This window comes from Gouania willdenowi, chromosome 6, assembly GCF_900634775.1.
Source record: "Gouania willdenowi chromosome 6, fGouWil2.1, whole genome shotgun sequence".
Taxonomy (NCBI): Eukaryota; Metazoa; Chordata; class Actinopteri; order Blenniiformes; family Gobiesocidae; genus Gouania; species Gouania willdenowi.
The window spans coordinates 22,673,502-22,690,376 of record NC_041049.1 but is presented as its reverse complement, the minus strand read 5'-3'; the positions used below and the strand labels follow the sequence as shown (position 1 = coordinate 22,690,376).

The 16,875-nt window shown below is 38.1% G+C and overlaps 1 protein-coding gene and 1 pseudogene across 4 annotated transcripts in view; one reads left to right on the top strand and one right to left on the bottom strand.

Annotated features, from left to right (window-relative positions):
* The window catches only part of LOC114465945 (NXPE family member 3-like), a 32,876-nt pseudogene extending 28,721 nt beyond the window's left edge, over positions 1–4,155 (bottom strand).
* A 10,448-nt stretch (positions 4,156–14,603) lies between these two features.
* The window catches only part of LOC114465942 (anoctamin-4), a 49,146-nt gene continuing 46,874 nt past the window's right edge, over positions 14,604–16,875 (top strand). For 3 of the 4 annotated variants that reach the window (XM_028451327.1, XM_028451324.1, XM_028451329.1), the window contains exon 1: positions 15,111–15,500. The gene's annotated coding sequence lies outside the window, so the exon portion shown is untranslated. Of the gene's footprint in view, positions 14,658–15,110; positions 15,501–16,875 lie in introns of those variants that run through there. The other variant, XM_028451326.1, reaches the window with a different exon arrangement.

The following is a 16,875-nucleotide window of genomic DNA, read 5'->3' as shown; positions in this document are numbered from 1 at the left end:
GTATTTGTATTGAACCGTTTGGGTACAGGACGTTTGGTTTGGTACAGGGTCGTGCACGGGTGAGTTCCCAGAATGGAACGAAAGTTGCGTGTGTTTACTTCCGCCTGCAGCTACATGTGCAAGCCTGTACGTCATGGCTAACGCTAGCGACAAGTTTTGAATGAACAAGCACATTTTTGTTTTGCATTTGTAACTGCCAGCATATCTCAGTATTTTTTTCTCGCCAAAAGTATGAAGGTCTAAACCAAGAGCTACATGCTGGAACTGTGCTGTACTTTTTGTTTTTTAAAAGCTGTTAACAAGCTGTGAGCTTATTTCTATAATATTTAATGTTTTTGTTTGTTTGTTTTAGAATATTATTACCAGGCAGCACTTTACAAGTATTGTATTTTTTTTTTAACTTTATTTTCATATCTACCTATAAAAGCAAGGGAGGTCTGTGTGAATGTGTGGATGGATGTGTCTGTGCGTGTGTGTATGGAGCAAATATCTCCCCGACGCGGTGCGAGTTCGACCTGAAACTCGGTCAACGGGTTCAAAATACCCCGAGTGTGTGTATCTGTTATTTTGGAGTAATTTGGTCATTTCAAAATGTTTATTTTAATTTTATTTCACTTCTGGACGGCCCCGAAATGAAACCTATTCAACTTTTGACCTCAGGGTGTGAGGGGGCGCTAGCGCACCATCTATATCTATTTCACTGCACAGCTCACTTCCGGTGCGTGCGTGAGCTCCCGTGGACTTCTCTTTTCTCTTTTGAGGAAAAATACTTTTTTACTGTTCTTTATTTGGTGATGACATTTCGAAACGTTTATTTTCATGTAAGTTTGACCGTTCGCTATTTAGACCAGACTGACCTCACCCAGAAGTTATTGACGGCAATGGCTGCTGTGTTGAAAGCTGCACAATTCTCAGCAGCGCGCATGTGTGAGAGAGAACCAACGGAGGAGATTTGTGTCCATGGTAGAGAGTCTCTCGCACACACACCGATCAGGTGCGCTTCATTATCGATCACCGTCTACGTGTTTATGTGTGTAACGGACCACCATTTAGTCCGGTTACAGTCTGTGCCATGACACCTGTCCATTGGGTGGTAGTGACTGTAGTGTTGAGTCAGATCAGTAAACGTTGCTACTTAGTGAAGCCGCCTGATGATTACTGCAGCTTCACTCACGACACACCTGCCACTGAACCTAACTACTGAAAATAATAAGTTTAGTGAAAGTTAGGCAGGCACACCACACAAACAACAAAAAAATATGAAAATGACTCAAAATACACAAAACTAAATATTTATACAAAAATTACACAAAAGACAACACAGAAAAATACACCAAACGACAACAAAAACATGAAAATGATTCAAAATACACTAAACTAAATACTTATAATCCCACATGAATGCATACTTCCGACGGGCACTGTACATTACAGAAAAAACACCAAACGAAAAAATATATAAAAATGAGTTAAAAAACACATTTATCATGCGCATGTCTCATAGAATTAAACCAGGGAAATTGCACATGCTATTTTACTTTGCACCTGCAAATATACCCCTTTATAATGCTACAGAGTATGTTGTTATTATTATGCCCATAATTGACAACTCTTCTTAAGCTCCCACTATATGAATACATGCTAATGACCGGCACTGTACTCGACTTCAAAAAAATTTACAGAAAATACATTTACAGAAAAATACAACAAAAATATGAAAATGGCTCAAAATACACAAAACTAAATATTCATACAAAAAATACACAAATGACTCCTGAATCACACTACAATAGCAACAAAAACAATAATTATACAAAAATACACGACAAAAAAAAACATACATTACAAAAAACAGCAAACACTTATGCACAAAAAGACAACAGAAAGATACACAAATACACATGACTCCAAAAACATAGGTTACAGAAAAATACACCATACAAAAAAATATAAAAGTGATGAAGTCATGCACATGTTCTATAGAATTAAACCAGGAAAATTGCCCCCACATTTTGCACCCGCAAATATATCCCTTATGCTCCCACATGAATACATACTTCCGACGGGCACTGTACTAGTTCTGTATAATGTTACAACACCGGCACTCTGCTGCCTTTTTTTTGCACTCAGCTGCCACTTGGCTCGGCTTGGGCTTTTGGTGATGTCATCGACTAGTCGTCAACTTGACTAATATGGACATAGAGTCTTTTTTAATGTGTTGATGTATTCAGATTTACTGTATTTGTGTTTGCAAGGAACCTGTTTACACTTTAAGTTGGGAATTGTTTTATTTATTTAAAGTGTTTTATTTATCGTGATAAATACCAGAAATTATCGGGATATTTTTTTAGGCCATATCGCCCATCCCTACTTGTTGCAGAACAACTTAATATTGACACTAAAATATTTTGCAAATATTATATCTTGAGTCATTGTCAATCTTACAAAACTACGGTACGCTGGTTAAGTCAACTATTCATCAGCATGCATGGCTATGTATTGTAATTGGGTCAGTTTTTCTCATACCTACTGTTGCTGACTATTGTTCTCTGTTTGAGTAACATCACTTGATCAAGCATTTTCTAACATTCCACACTATGAAATAAGTAATGAAAGTATGTATGATATAGGATCGTCTCGATATCAATATCGGCCGACGGCCAATACCCAAGGCTGCAAAATCGGTATTGTATCGGAAGTGAAAAAGTTTTATCGGGACATCCCTAGTTGTGGACGAGAGCACCGATGCCAGGGATTGTAGTCTGAAACATCGTAGGCTAATGATAACTTCATAGCTTCTAAAACTGTAAAAAAAAAAAATTATGGCCCCTAGTGGTGAAATAACTGATGCATCATTGCGTTAATTTGTTTTTGTCTAATCATTACAGTCTGGCATGATGTCACCAAGAAAATTTAAAGGTTAATTTAAATTGATCAAAACAATAAACCTGCTCAGATTCAGTAAACCATTGATACCTGAGGGGAAATTGGGTGACATTAATGCTGCTCTCATACATCTTTATATGACATTTTATAAATAATTAAAAAGGAACAGTCAGAATAAACCATGTCAGTTTAACTTATATCTACCTTTTATTTGGATCTTACACATGGTTTTAAGGTATATTTAGATTTTTTTTTTTTTAGATTTTTTTTTTTTTTAATTAGTTTCCTAACAAGAGTTAAACACTAACATTTTGCGGGGGGGTGGGGGTGGGGGGCTATGTCAACAACAAAAAGACCAAATTAAAAAATATTTATATTTGGAGAACACGGATTTTTTTGGGGGGGGGGGGGGGTTTTTGGGGGGGGGTGGATGATGGGGGCGGCGGGGGGGGGGGGGGGAAATGAAATAAAAATTTGATATGGCCCTACAGCTACAATAAATTACTTAAATTAAACAGAAACTTCAGTTCAGCCGAACAGTCTTAACACCATGCCTGACAAAACCTATACAGCTCCTTCATTAACATAATAAATCATAAAATAATAATCGAAATATAATCGCGAAAAAAACTTACAAAAGTTTGAAACTCAAGTCAACGTTATCATCAACCTTTATTTCAAGTGATAAAGCTGCACACAGACAGGACCAGGACGGATTTTAAATTGCAATGTAAGCGTATACGTACAATATTTTGCAACCTTAATTTTTCCTACTTTGATGAACCCCAATTCTAACCCTAACCCGAAACCTAATAATTAAAGGAAAAATTAGACCTTTTTTTTTTTTTTTTTAAATGACAGACGCGCATGCCCAATGTCTACCGTAGGAAACATTCACGGTAGGTTTATTCTACACTACACCGGGTCAAGTCCCGGATCCTGCATGTTTCCGAAAAATAGGAGCGGTAGCGGAAAAACTGCTGGTAGAAACCATAGGGAATAGCAGCTGAAATCTAAACAGTCCTTACGGAGAGTGAAAGCGCTGAAGCCTGACTTTCCAGTACATTTACTCCTACAGAATTCATTTAACGGGAAATTAAAGTAAACTCACCAGAGACGCGAACCGTGGGCTGTAAACGATCCTTTTATACTAAAAAAAGACCATCGGTGCCTCGTTCCCTGCTGGAATCATTAAGGAAAACCCCCGGTTTGATTATCTTTCAGGAAGATGCGGACAGGTCGGCACAGTTTACTTCCTCCACCTGTATAGTCCCTCCTATCCTTTACTATCCACTGTTCCTTCACCCCCGGAAGTGTTTAAGTGGCGGCAGTGATAAAGGGCGTCCACGTTCTCTTTAAGCTGAGGAAAAGAGGCTCAATGCTTCATGTTTTTTTTAACTCCTTTAGCCTAGGAAACACTGATGCATCCTTTACCAAAGGAGACGAGGTAATGCTGACCCACAATTCTTTGCGGTGACATTTAAAAGGAAATGCACTCACGGAAACTCACCATAACCGTACCAATGCAATAATGTGCCTTGAAAAACTTTAAATAAATGATCTAAAACACAAGTCTTATTGTATGTAAGACATATTATCAGATTATAACTGACATGAAACAGACACTCTGTGGTTCAAGAAAAAGGGATCAAGATACATCTTTAGCCACATTATGTTTATATATTATATTGTTTAATATTATAAATTATAACTAAACATATATTAATGGTAGTGGTGTGAGATGGTTAAAATACACAGAGAATAATAGAATATACTGTATCACCTATTTCTTGACTTGGTCTAATTTTTGTGTTCATGACTAACAATTGCTCCATATCACAGACCTGTACTGTACATGTATATAAACTAGCCCATATATGACACCAGGGATGTGGACCAGGCAGGTATTACAGTATGAGTTCTCACTTTGAAAAGGTACATTTATGAGGTACAACATTCATTAACCAGGTCCATATGATTGTTTTTTTTTATTAAGCTATTATTTAAATTTACATATTTGAAGGAAGTGGACAGATCATTTCATTAGCACATTTTCTGCTCCTGTTTTTCTGAATGTGTATAATTATCATTATTAGTGTTGTTTTTTAATACATCGCTATGCTTATAGTATACTTACATTATACTTTATTAAACCTCTCGGTGTTTAATAAAGTATTTTCTGATTCTGATTAAGTGAAACAGCACTGATCAGCTGATTCATGTTTACAAAATTTGACTATAACCTGGGTCACTGTTGAAACGTCAGGCAAAACCGGAGTTTTCGGCTCGTGTGCAGCATAAGCTTTAGCAGCTAACTCCGTCTTTCTGCCTTGGACACTGATGCCATGTTTGCACAAAAAATCTTTTGAGGAATCAACGCTTCAACTGTAAAAATAATGGTGACTTGGTGAACTGTGCTCTCTCTAATAGTGTAAACATTAAATAATAACAATCAACTGAAAAAAAGAAAATATATATATATACATATATACATATATAAACATAAATATAAACAGTAGTTAGACTAATATGTGCAAAACTAAATAAAATAACCGATAACAATGACAAGAAAATAATAATAATAATAATAATAATAATAATAATAATAATAATAATAATAATAATAATAATAGTAAAATAAATATAATAATAACAAGATAGTAGTGCAGTGATGAGTAGTGCAGGTGAACATTTAAATTAAATAGTATACGTTTATGTACATCAACTTCTCAGTGACAGATTGATCCAGGGTTATTACGTGTTTAGTTCCAGGGTTATTTACAGAAACAGGTCTGACACTCTTTGACTGTTTAGTGTTGATCAGAGTGACAGCCTGGGGGGAAGAAACTGTTTTTATGGTGGGTAGTTTTGGCGTACAGTGATCTGTAGCGTCTGCCAGAGGGGAGGAGTTTAAACAGATTGTGTGCAGGGTGAGAGGGGTCTGCAGTGATGTTACCTGCCCGTTTCCTGACCCTGGACAGGTATAAGTCTTGGATGGAGGGCAGTTCGACACCAATGATCTTTTCTGCATACCTGATTATCCGTTGTAGTCTGTGTCTGTCTAGTTTGGTTGTAGATCCAAACCAGACAGTGATGGAGGTGCACAGAACAAACTGAATGATGGAGGTGTAGAACATTATCAGCAGCTCCTGGGGCAGGTTGAACTTCCTCAGCTGACGCAGGAAGTACATCCTCTGCTGTGCCTTTTTCCTGGTTGTGTCTATGTGGGAGGTCCACTTCAGGTCCTGTGAGATTGTGGAACCCAGAACCTGAAAGAGTCCACGGTTGCTATTCAGAATGGTAAGGGGGGGAGTGTGTGTGTGTGTGGGGGGGGGGGGGCATTCTCCTGAAGTCCACTGTCATCTCCACAGTCTTGAGCGGGTTCAGTTCCAGATGGTTCTGACTGCACCAGAGAGCCAGCTGTTCCACCTCCCGTCTGAAGGCAGACTCGTCCCCATCCCTGATGAGACGATGACGGTGGTGTCGTCTGCAAACTTCAGGAGTTTCACAGAGGGGTCCCCTGAGGTGCAGTCATTGGTGTAGAGGGAGAATAGCAGTGGGGAGAGAACACACCCCTGAGGGGCGCCAGTGCTGAGTGACCGGGTGCTGGATGTGATGCTTCCCAGCCTTACTTGCTGCTTCCTGTCAGTCAGGAAGTTGGTGATCCACTGACAGGTGGAGGCCGGCACTGTGAGCTGGGTGAGTTTCTGGTGAAGGATGTCCGGGATGATGGTGTTGAATGCAGAGCTGAAATCCAAAACAGGATCCTAGCGTAGGTCCCTGGGGAGTCGAGGTGATGCAGGATGGAGTTCAGTCCCATGTTGACTGCATCCTCTACCGACCTGTTTGCCCAATTGGCAAACTGCAGGGGTCCAGCAGGGGTCCTGTGATGTCCTTCAGGTGGCTCAGTATCAGCCTCTCAAAGGACTTCATGACTACGGATGTCAGAGCAATGGATCGATAGTCATTGAGTCCTATCTTCAGGGCAGGTGGGGGGTCAGAGGGTGAGGTAGGGGGAGCAGGAAGGGCAGAGTCCAGGTGATGGGCTGATGCTAATGAGCTGGGTGGTGGATGTGAAAACCTGCAGTAGAAGCTATTCAGGTCTTCAGCCAGTCTATTGTTACCTACAGGGTGGGGGAGGGTTTCCTGTAGTTAGTAAACTCACGCAGGCCTTTCCACACTTCTGAAGGGTCTTCTGCTAACCCTTTTATTTTATCGCTAACTGTAAGTCTATCCCTCACCCTAACTGTAACTCTATTCCTAACCCTAAAATGTTTATTTTTATTGGATATGTATTTTCAAAGGTGGAATTTGCCGTGTTAAATATGTTAAAATGAAAAAAATGATTTGTCAAATGTGGAATCTGAACCCACGTTAGCAAAACCCACGTTAACGGTAAGTGTGGCACCTTTCAAAAATAATCAATATCTCTGTCAGACTCGCTTCCTACACTGTCAGCCATGGCGAGTATACCCCTCTTGACCTTTGACCTAATGCGGAAGAACTGAACCAGAGCGAGAGTGTGGCCCCGTCCCAATACTCGCACTTGCACCCTCGCACTCCTCATTTGCGCATTCCCGATGAGGGTGCGAGTGTGTAGGGTGTCCTAATTCTCCAGAATTAGTATTGAAATATTTTTACTTTTCTTATGCTGTAATGTTAGTATAAATACAATCAAGGTTTGCTATGTTACTTGGAAAGAATATCTATATATAAATATCTGATAAAGCATTACGGTGATTTATGCACCGGTATTTACTCACATTCTGTTAACCATTTCATTACTTTTTTTTGTGCAATTATTCATGTAACATTCAATTTAAACTTTACACTTGTACAATAAACATATAAATAAAGGATGTATACAAACAAAACTATAAAAACATAAAACTTACCAGATACCACTTAGTTACGCATTTTACATTTGAAATTAAAATGATGTAGCTACTTCAAATAATTTACTAATAACCAATAAACATTTCTTTTAACATTTGTGGATCAACTCATATCAACTACTGCTTTTTTTCCCCACAGGGCCTGACAAAGTGACCTTCAATTTTACTTTTACTTTTTTTTTTTTCCTTTTAAATATTTCTGACCCCGTAATAAAGGGTTTTTCTATTTTTCCAAGTGATGAGTGCATGGACTGTATCTTTTTAACGTTTAAGCTGGAGTTTTTGTCTGAAATTTTCCACTTTTTTTTGCTCCAAAGTTTTCTGTTGTGTACAATTTTCTTTTGAATATTGAAATTTTCCTCATTCCTCTGCTTGATGGAATGTTTACAAATCTTAAATGAAATATGCAAATTTGTCTTTATTTGTGGCATTAATAATACAACAATTGGGCATTAAAACCTTAAATCTGGCTTGCTGCTACCTGTATAAACTTATTATAAAATTATTTGTACAATGAGATAAACTGTGAACCACTTCTTTATTGATAATTGTTCAGTATGATCACCATTTAATAAAATAAAGGAACTGAACAGAATATGGATCCCTAATTTATATTTTACTCTTGAAATCGATCTAGGAGTTGTAACAATATTAAAATTTCATACTCGAACTGCATAACAAATAAATTCTAATCATAAAACTAAATGTAATCATGTTCAGAGAGATGTGCTTGTAAAGTAGTGGAGCAGAAATCAGCTGGGCAGAATGTCACAGAATGTCACAGTTCACCAAGACAAATTCCTCGTGTGTATTCAATACATTACTTGGTAAATAAAGTTGATTCTGATTCTGATTCTGATATGACGCAGCTACGCAAGTCGATGACGTAAACCGCATTGTCCCAATTCTGCAATTTTTGCACACTTGTAACCTGCGCACTCAAACCCTTTGTGCACTTCTAACAAGTGCACACTTTGTAGAGGAGCGTATGGTGCAGTGTGAGTATTAGTTCGTAGTATGTAGAAAGCTTGTCACCTGAGGATGCGGCTGCTTATTTAAGGAAACTCACTTTTTTCGGGCACCCGAGTAAAGTAAAAACAAGTTGTGCTGGTTTGAAACATGCTGGCTGAAAGAATGTTTTCATGACAATCAGTGTATCAGGTAACCGTATGCTCTGCCAATCACGAGAACCTGGAAAACAAGCTCTTAGGTTAAGCAAGTGTAGCAGGAAATGTTTAGTATTTCCTCATTGTTGGCTTATGTTTGCTGTTGGCTGCAAATGTTGTTCTGTTAATGTGGCCTTTGTAATATTGGTGACATATTTTTTATTGCATACATTGTGTATGTGTGGTTTCTGTCTGACGCTGGAAGCTAAAGGATGTGACAGTGAGGAGTTCAGCTGAAGCTGCATTTCTGCCATGCAGGTGCTCCTTTCCTCTGCCTGTGCTGAGGAATATAGAAGATGAAGTGCTAAGGGAGAGCTTTGGACCTTTTACCCATTTTGCCCTCTGACATTTAAAAATAGCAAGTGCAGCGCCTGTGACTTAAAAGTCTTTGGCTTTATCCGAAAGGAAAATACAAGTCAGCATCATGTCAGGTTGTTAAAACATCCAATTGATTTTAACTTTACATGAATTCAACCCCCTCGCCAATCTAGTTGCAATTTACTGCAATGGTACAACTTATAGATCAGAGGTGGGCAAACTTTAATAACACTGGATGATACAAAACTGTGATTGTATCTGATCTGAGGGCCACATTATCAACATTCATGTCAGCATTTATAATAATGACTGGCAGTTTTGATAAATGAGACGGAGTTCAAGCTTTAGGGTTTCTGTCCAGATGTGGACACAGGGTTTATTATGTCAAAGGGTTTCGGGGAACAGACCCATCTGAGATTCAGAGGTTAACCAGCTTTCAGCGTGTCTGACTCTGTGAATCTGCTACTGCTCAGTACTCTCAGTGTTATGTATGTTGTGTGATAGCGGGTAGTCAAAAACATAGAAGAGCCTCTTCAGACTAGAGGCCATTGGTGTCTGCTATCAGTGAAGGATGATATCTGGCCTGCTTAGGGCAGACCAGAACTGACCAGAAAAGAGTTAATCTGAGCATCAGCACAGGAAAGACCAAAGGGTTTGTCTGTTTTAGAATTATTATTATTATTATTATTATTATTATTATATTATTATTATTATTATTATTAGTGTATTTTTGTTGTCACTTTGTACATTTTTCCCTCATTTTTGTGTTTTTGTTGTTTTGTGTATTTTTGTATTTCTGTTGTCTGTTCTGTGTTTTTTTTTTTTTTTCATTAGAATTATTTTATTGTCATTGGGCCCCATACATCCTCCCTTGTCAGAAAAGCTGTGTTTTTTGTTGTTTTTTTATAGTTGTAATCATTTGATTTGGATATATGGTACAAATATAATGGGACATTTGGAGTTTATCACAATATACACAGCCTGGTATTTCTCTCTGTACTTTGCAAAGATATAAGGTGAATCCATTTTCTTTTATGTCATTGTGGTGCCACCCTCTGTAGGCAAGAAAGGATCCGACAACCCTGTAATCTAATCTGGATAAGGAGAGGTTGTGTGGAAACGTTTTTTTTTTTTTGTTTTTTTAGAGTTTGGTTTCAGAAATAGAATCAGAATCAACTTTATTGGCCATGTAATGTATGTTATACACACGAGGAATTGACTTGGTGAACTGTGCTCTCTCTGACAATGTAAACATTAAATAATAACAATCAACTAGAAATAATATAAACAGTAGTTAGACTAATATGTGCAAAACTAAATAAAATAATATAACAAGAGAACAATAACATAAGATAATAATAATAATAATAATAATAATAATAATAATAATAATAATAGGATAATAGTGCAGTGATGAGTAGTGCAGGTGAACATTTAAATTAAATAGTATACGTTTATGTACATGAATATTCTCAGTGACAGATTGATCCAGGGTTATTACGTGTTTAGTTCCAGGGTTATTTCACAGCAGCAGGTCTGACACTCTTTGACTGTTTAGTGTTGATCAGAGTGACAGCCTGGGGGGTAAGAAACTGTTTTTATGGTGGATAGTTTTGGCGTACAGTGATCTGTAGCGTCTGCCAGAGGGGAGGAGTTTAAACAGATTGTGTGCAGGGTGTGAGGGGTCTGCAGTGATGCTACCTGCCCGTTTCCTGACCCTGGACAGGTATAAGTCTTGGATGGAGGGAAGATCGACACCAATGATCTTTTCTGCATACCTGATTATCCTCTGCTGTGCCTTTTTCCTGGTTGTGTCTATGTTTAAACTCTTTAAACAAAGGAAACCTGCCTATTAGCCTCTTCGGGAGAGAGTAAAATATTCGTGCCAAATTGTAGTCAAATTTTAGCGCAAATTAAGAGCTTCTTTCAACTCTATCTGAGTTCAATACGGTTGAAGTCATTTTTTTATATGAGCGTGAAATTGCACCCATTTATTGATTAGGATTTGTTATTGCTGATGCACCTCTAAAATGTGCTGGGCTTTGTCTCTAACAGGAGATGCTGGTATTAGTGGCCAGTCCATTTGCTCCTTTGTGTCCTAACAAACATCAAACTGGGAAATATCAGGATATAGTAAATTTAAACAAAACTACACTTTTCTCTGTTTTCTCCTTTACTGACAGCAAAATTAATTCAGGTCAACACATCTACATATTTCTAATTGTTGAGAAATAGATTAGCACCACATATTCATAGATTATTGTAAACGATGAAACTAAGATAACTTATGTTAACGGAATCATATAACATAATAATCGTCTATAAACGGTCGCATTTACTGGTTCAATAAATCGGAAGAGAATCAAATTCTGATGTAGCTGGTTATGATTTACAGTCCGCATAAACATGACTGAATCAAAACATAATCTAATCGCTATAGCGGACATAGGCTCGTCTATAAACGGCCACATTCACAGCTCTTGGAGTCACTGTTAGCTTACCAATAAAAGGGAAGATTTTTGTCACCTTTATAATATGTGTTGACTAGGCCGCTGGAGTGAGACCCAAGGCCAAGGCAGGCTGACTTAATAATAATGTATCATGTTTTTCTGTCAGTGCCTTCTCCTCGCCCTTCTCTCTATTTTTTCTGTTTCAGGTGTCGTGAAGCTGATGATGGCAGTTCCTGATCTGTGGTTCACGGTTCAACTAGTCTGGAACACTCTGATGTTCTATCTCTCTATTCTGTTCTGTTGGTCCTTCTGTCCACTAACCCCAACCAGTCGAGGCAGATGGCTGCCACCTCTGATCCTGGTTCTGCTGGAGATTTCTTCCTGTTAAAAGGGAGTTGTTTCTTCCCACTGTCGCTAAATGCTTGTTCATGTGGATCTTGTTGGGTTTTTCTTTCTTATTATGAATTTTATATTTTGATAAGCGCATTGAGATGACTTGTTGTAATTGCACTATACAAATAAAGTTGAATTGAACTGAATTGAATAGATAGAATATTTGCATTTCCTGAAGAAAGTGCAAGTGAGGATGCAGGTGCTGGCCCGCGTCGCATTGCATTAGCTTAGCATTAGCATTAGTTAGCATGAGCATGAATTTGCATTAGCATGGATTTGTATTAGCATTACTATTAGGTAGCATTAGCATTAGCTAACATTAGAATTAGCTTTCATTGGCTAGCATTCACACTAGCTAGCATTCACACTAGCTAGCATTAACATTAGCATAGCATTAGCATTAAACCTAAAAATAGCATTGACCGAGCATTAGCCTAGTGTTCGCATTAACCTAGAAATGGCATTAGCCTAGCATTAGTATAGCATTAGCATTGACCTTGCATTACCACTAACCTAGCATTAGCATTCACCTTGCAATAGCGTTAAACTAGCATTGGCACTAACCTGGCATTAGCATTAACCTTGCACTACCACTAACCTAGCATTAGCATTCACCTTGCAATACCATTAAACTAGCATTGGCATCAACCTAGGATTAGCTAAGCAATAGCTGAACATTGGCAATAAAGTTGAAAAAAGTTAGACTAATTAGTGAGGCTGCAGGAGGCATCCTCACTAATTAGTTTGATGAATAAATTGAAAACTTTGAAATGATAAAAAACAATAGAATTATTGTATTACCACCACAAAGCTAAACATCTTTGGTTCAAAAACATAATATTCAGTGTATGTCATCCATTTATTTTCTATATCCACTTATCCTGTTCAGAGTCGTAAGGTATACTGCAGATTCAGAACCCTCAAAGCTGCCATTACTACACAGAAATAATACAAAGAGACAGAACGTAACAAATTCACTGCATGCATTACAGTCAGATTAGAGAGTCTAGAACAGTGGTTCCCAACCTTTTTTTGTCCCGTTTACCCACTTTGCATGTTTGTTTATTCAGGTTTCCCTTCCAAATTTCATATGCTGTTTCATTTGTGTATCAGCGGGTTCTCCTAAAGTTCCTGTGTCTTGAACATTGGTTTTCTAGGGCTTAATCCACAAACTCAAAATAAACACAAAAACATTTAATCTAATGTGATTACTTCAATAGATGGTAAATTAATTAAGATATAGCTAACTAATTATTTTCTCCCTTTGTCAGGAGTGTGATTAAATGGCCTCTACAGCATGAATTTTACCTATTTCAATAAATTACCAGACAAAATTACTACTATTTTGCGCTAAATTTGTCCAAAAAGAAACTGCCTCATTTTGGAATATATACTGTATTAATATATAAATGTTTGTGAGGACCCCCAGCAATATGCTCCTTTACCCCTAGGGGTACGCGTACCCATGGTTGAAAATCACTGCTGTAGAACATGAATTATAACATGTGTGCTTCAGACTGTGAAAGGAAACCAGTGACCCAAAGAGAAGAATGCTTTTTTCATCAATTTTTCATGTTTAAAATTTCAAATTGAATTAGAAGTTGCATGTGTTTATGTTCTGGGCTGTAAAATTAGTTCTCTGACCTCTCAGAAAAGAGCTAACATTGTTTATTTGGTAATATTGTGAATGCATTGCTTTCACATATTCTTGGTGTATGTTCATTTGCCTCGCCTGATTTGTCATGTATGCTGCAGGTCAGGGTTGGGGTTAACATTTTTCACTTACAATGACGTGTTCAATTACACGTGTTATATTTCAAATAAATTATGATGACAGTGACCAGCATTTTTTTATAATAATTTTTTATCCTCAGAAAATCAATTACAATTAATCACATTTACTGAGCCGGAAATGACTAATCTAATAAAAGTTAACCTTCCTCTTGTGTTAGCTTTCTGTTAGCATCTCTTATGATAATGAGTTCCTAATCAGCTGTAAAATACACTAAAAACATATCTATCATCTAATTTCTTTCTTATCGTTTGGTTGCATTGTTAGACTTCCTAATCAATAAAAATATAGGATTTGATGTTTTTGATGTGGGCGTCTGGACTTTTTTGTGTATTTTATTTAAATGGTCAAATGTGGGAAAGCTTGATATGAAACATATATTAATATTTTTATAGAATTTTTATGGCAATTACAATTACATTACGATTATATTTATGCCATAATTGGAATTAATTATAAATTACGCAATTACAGTTATAATTGACCCCAACCCTGTTGCAAGTTGAAACATCATAATGATTCAGACATCACTTTCATTTTTTTTTTTTTTTCATCTTTTTTTGTTTTCATCTCGTTCAGAGTTTGGAGGTCACATGTCTATCGAACCCCTATCGACCCGAGAGTGTTCACCCTGAGACGTCCCCCGTCCTGCCCATCAGTGAACATCTCAAGCCAGTGTCCGACCCAGCATCTCTGTCCATCACACCATGACCAACCTTCAGTGCCCGCCGAGAAACACTGTGTGACAGCAGCACAAGTAGGTGAACCAGTGTAAATATGTAGCTTTTTAGAGATGTGCTTGTCAGGTGGCAGTTTATACTCCTGTTTTTTATCATTTACTGTGAATTGATGCTGAATATAACAATTAGAATAATTTGAATGATTGAAATAAATGATTCAGCTCTGATTTAGACAACAATAAAGTTATTGTTTTTAAAAACACAAACTTCCACGTGTAGATTTGTGTGCATACACGTTTCTGTGCCCTTGAGCCACCATCAGGGGTACACACCGACACACATCAGTGCCAACTGTGATTGTTTTGAGCTGCAGCAACACTGACACATCCAACCCTGTCCTCTGATTGGCCACAGGGGCACCAGCTTAACCTCTCATTGGCTGCCATGGAAGCCTCTGAGTGGCACTCTCCTCCTCCATCCATCTCTCTCTCTCTCTCTCTCTCTCTCTCTCTCTCTGTCTTTCACTCACACTGTAAACATCCTGCTCATGCTTGTGTGTGGTTTTTGTCTTCATAGTGGATATTTGAGGGGTTTAGCATCCTTTACACTGACACCGTATACTGTATATGTTTGCATATATGTATATGTATGTGTGTGTGGACATGCTGGTTGCAGTGAACAGGAGAGAGGAGTAAAGAGTAGCTATCATGGTTTTTATCATGGGACATTGTGCTCCTTTATTTATTCTCAGTAAGTGCTTTTGCTGGAGGGGCAGAGGGGGCGATTTCAGTTGAGAGTGTGTGAGTGTGTGCGTCTTGGAATTTGCTGCAGCTTGGCTAGGAAGCCACTCTCCTTCTCTCCCACTTTCTTTTCCCTCTGAGGGGTGAAGCAGCCTCCTTTCTTCTGTCCACATTCACACGGTGAGTGTTGTCAAGTTGTCTTGAACAAAAGGCAGCTTGCTGTGCAGAGTTGGTGTGTGTGTGTGTGTGTGTGTGTGTGTGTTGTTACTGCAGTGCCCTCTCTCTGTATCACTCATCCTGCTCAAACTACCCTTCATCTCTCACGTGCACTCCCTTGTGACCATGCAAACATTTGACCTTCACATACTCTCCAAGCAGCCTCCCTTTTTTGATTGCCGTTCTACATTTTCTTGCATACAATCAACTTATTTGTCTTCAATCATGCATTAGTTCTATTGGGTTTTTTTTTTTAAAAACAACTGTTTTTTTTGTGTGTCTGCGCGCGTGTGCGTGAGAGAGCATATGTGTGCTGCCAGCACGAGCAGGTGGGTTGGCAGAAATCTCCACTGCTTGCTGTCAGAGTAGAGCATGCACCCCAGGGTGTGATTGGTGCATTCAGAAAAAAAAATCATGTTTCTACCTCAGAATTGACTGACAATGCATTTCCATGGCAACCAATCACATACCCCCACCATCTCCTATTCATTGTCCCTTCTTCTGATGTGAGCCCACATCTGCAGGTTCAGTTTAAAAAAAAAGATTTTTATTTATTTATTTTTTTCATGTTGATTGATATCTTGAGTGATTTATCAACAATAAGTACTTCAAATGTAATCAATGATTACTGAAAGCTATGGTTAAAAATAAATTGAAGGTTCTATGTCTACCCACAACATCAATACTACAAAGAGATTCTGCCATTGATTCATGTAGTCATGAAAGTGGCATTGCTTTAGAACAATACAAGTATAAAAAACACACATTTATTGATAAAGTGCTGATGATTTTCCGAAACGTTATTGCACATGATTAGTGTTAGTTATTGCACTAGGTTTGTGCCATAGAGTCATAGAGTCATAGATTATTGCACTGTATTTGTGTTAGATTTATTGCAGTTAAGGCCACTCTTATGGCCTGAGGAATAAAGCTGTATCGAGTAATAAATGATGTTACATTTTGTTTTGAAACCTAAAATTTATGTAAGGAGTTCTGCTTCAATAGAACGTCATTCCATATTGTCTGAGGAGGCAGGCCAACATCTTTTGGAGTTTTGCTTCACATAGACCTGGCAGGATAATCAATTAATTGCACAAGAAATTGACTCAATTATTGATATATTGCCATGTGCATGCATGTTTGTTTTCCTTGTGTCCCGCCTCCAAACTGGCTGAACGACAAGTCTAGGGTTCACTCTTTGCATTGGTCTCATTTTCTTTGTTGGGGAACGCAGGGCCGCAAGGTAACGCGATGCACAGTCAGTGAGTGAGAGAATAGTGAGGTGTGCTCAGCTGCATGTAGCTTACGTGGCCAACTGCGGCGTGAAGTCGCATGAGCA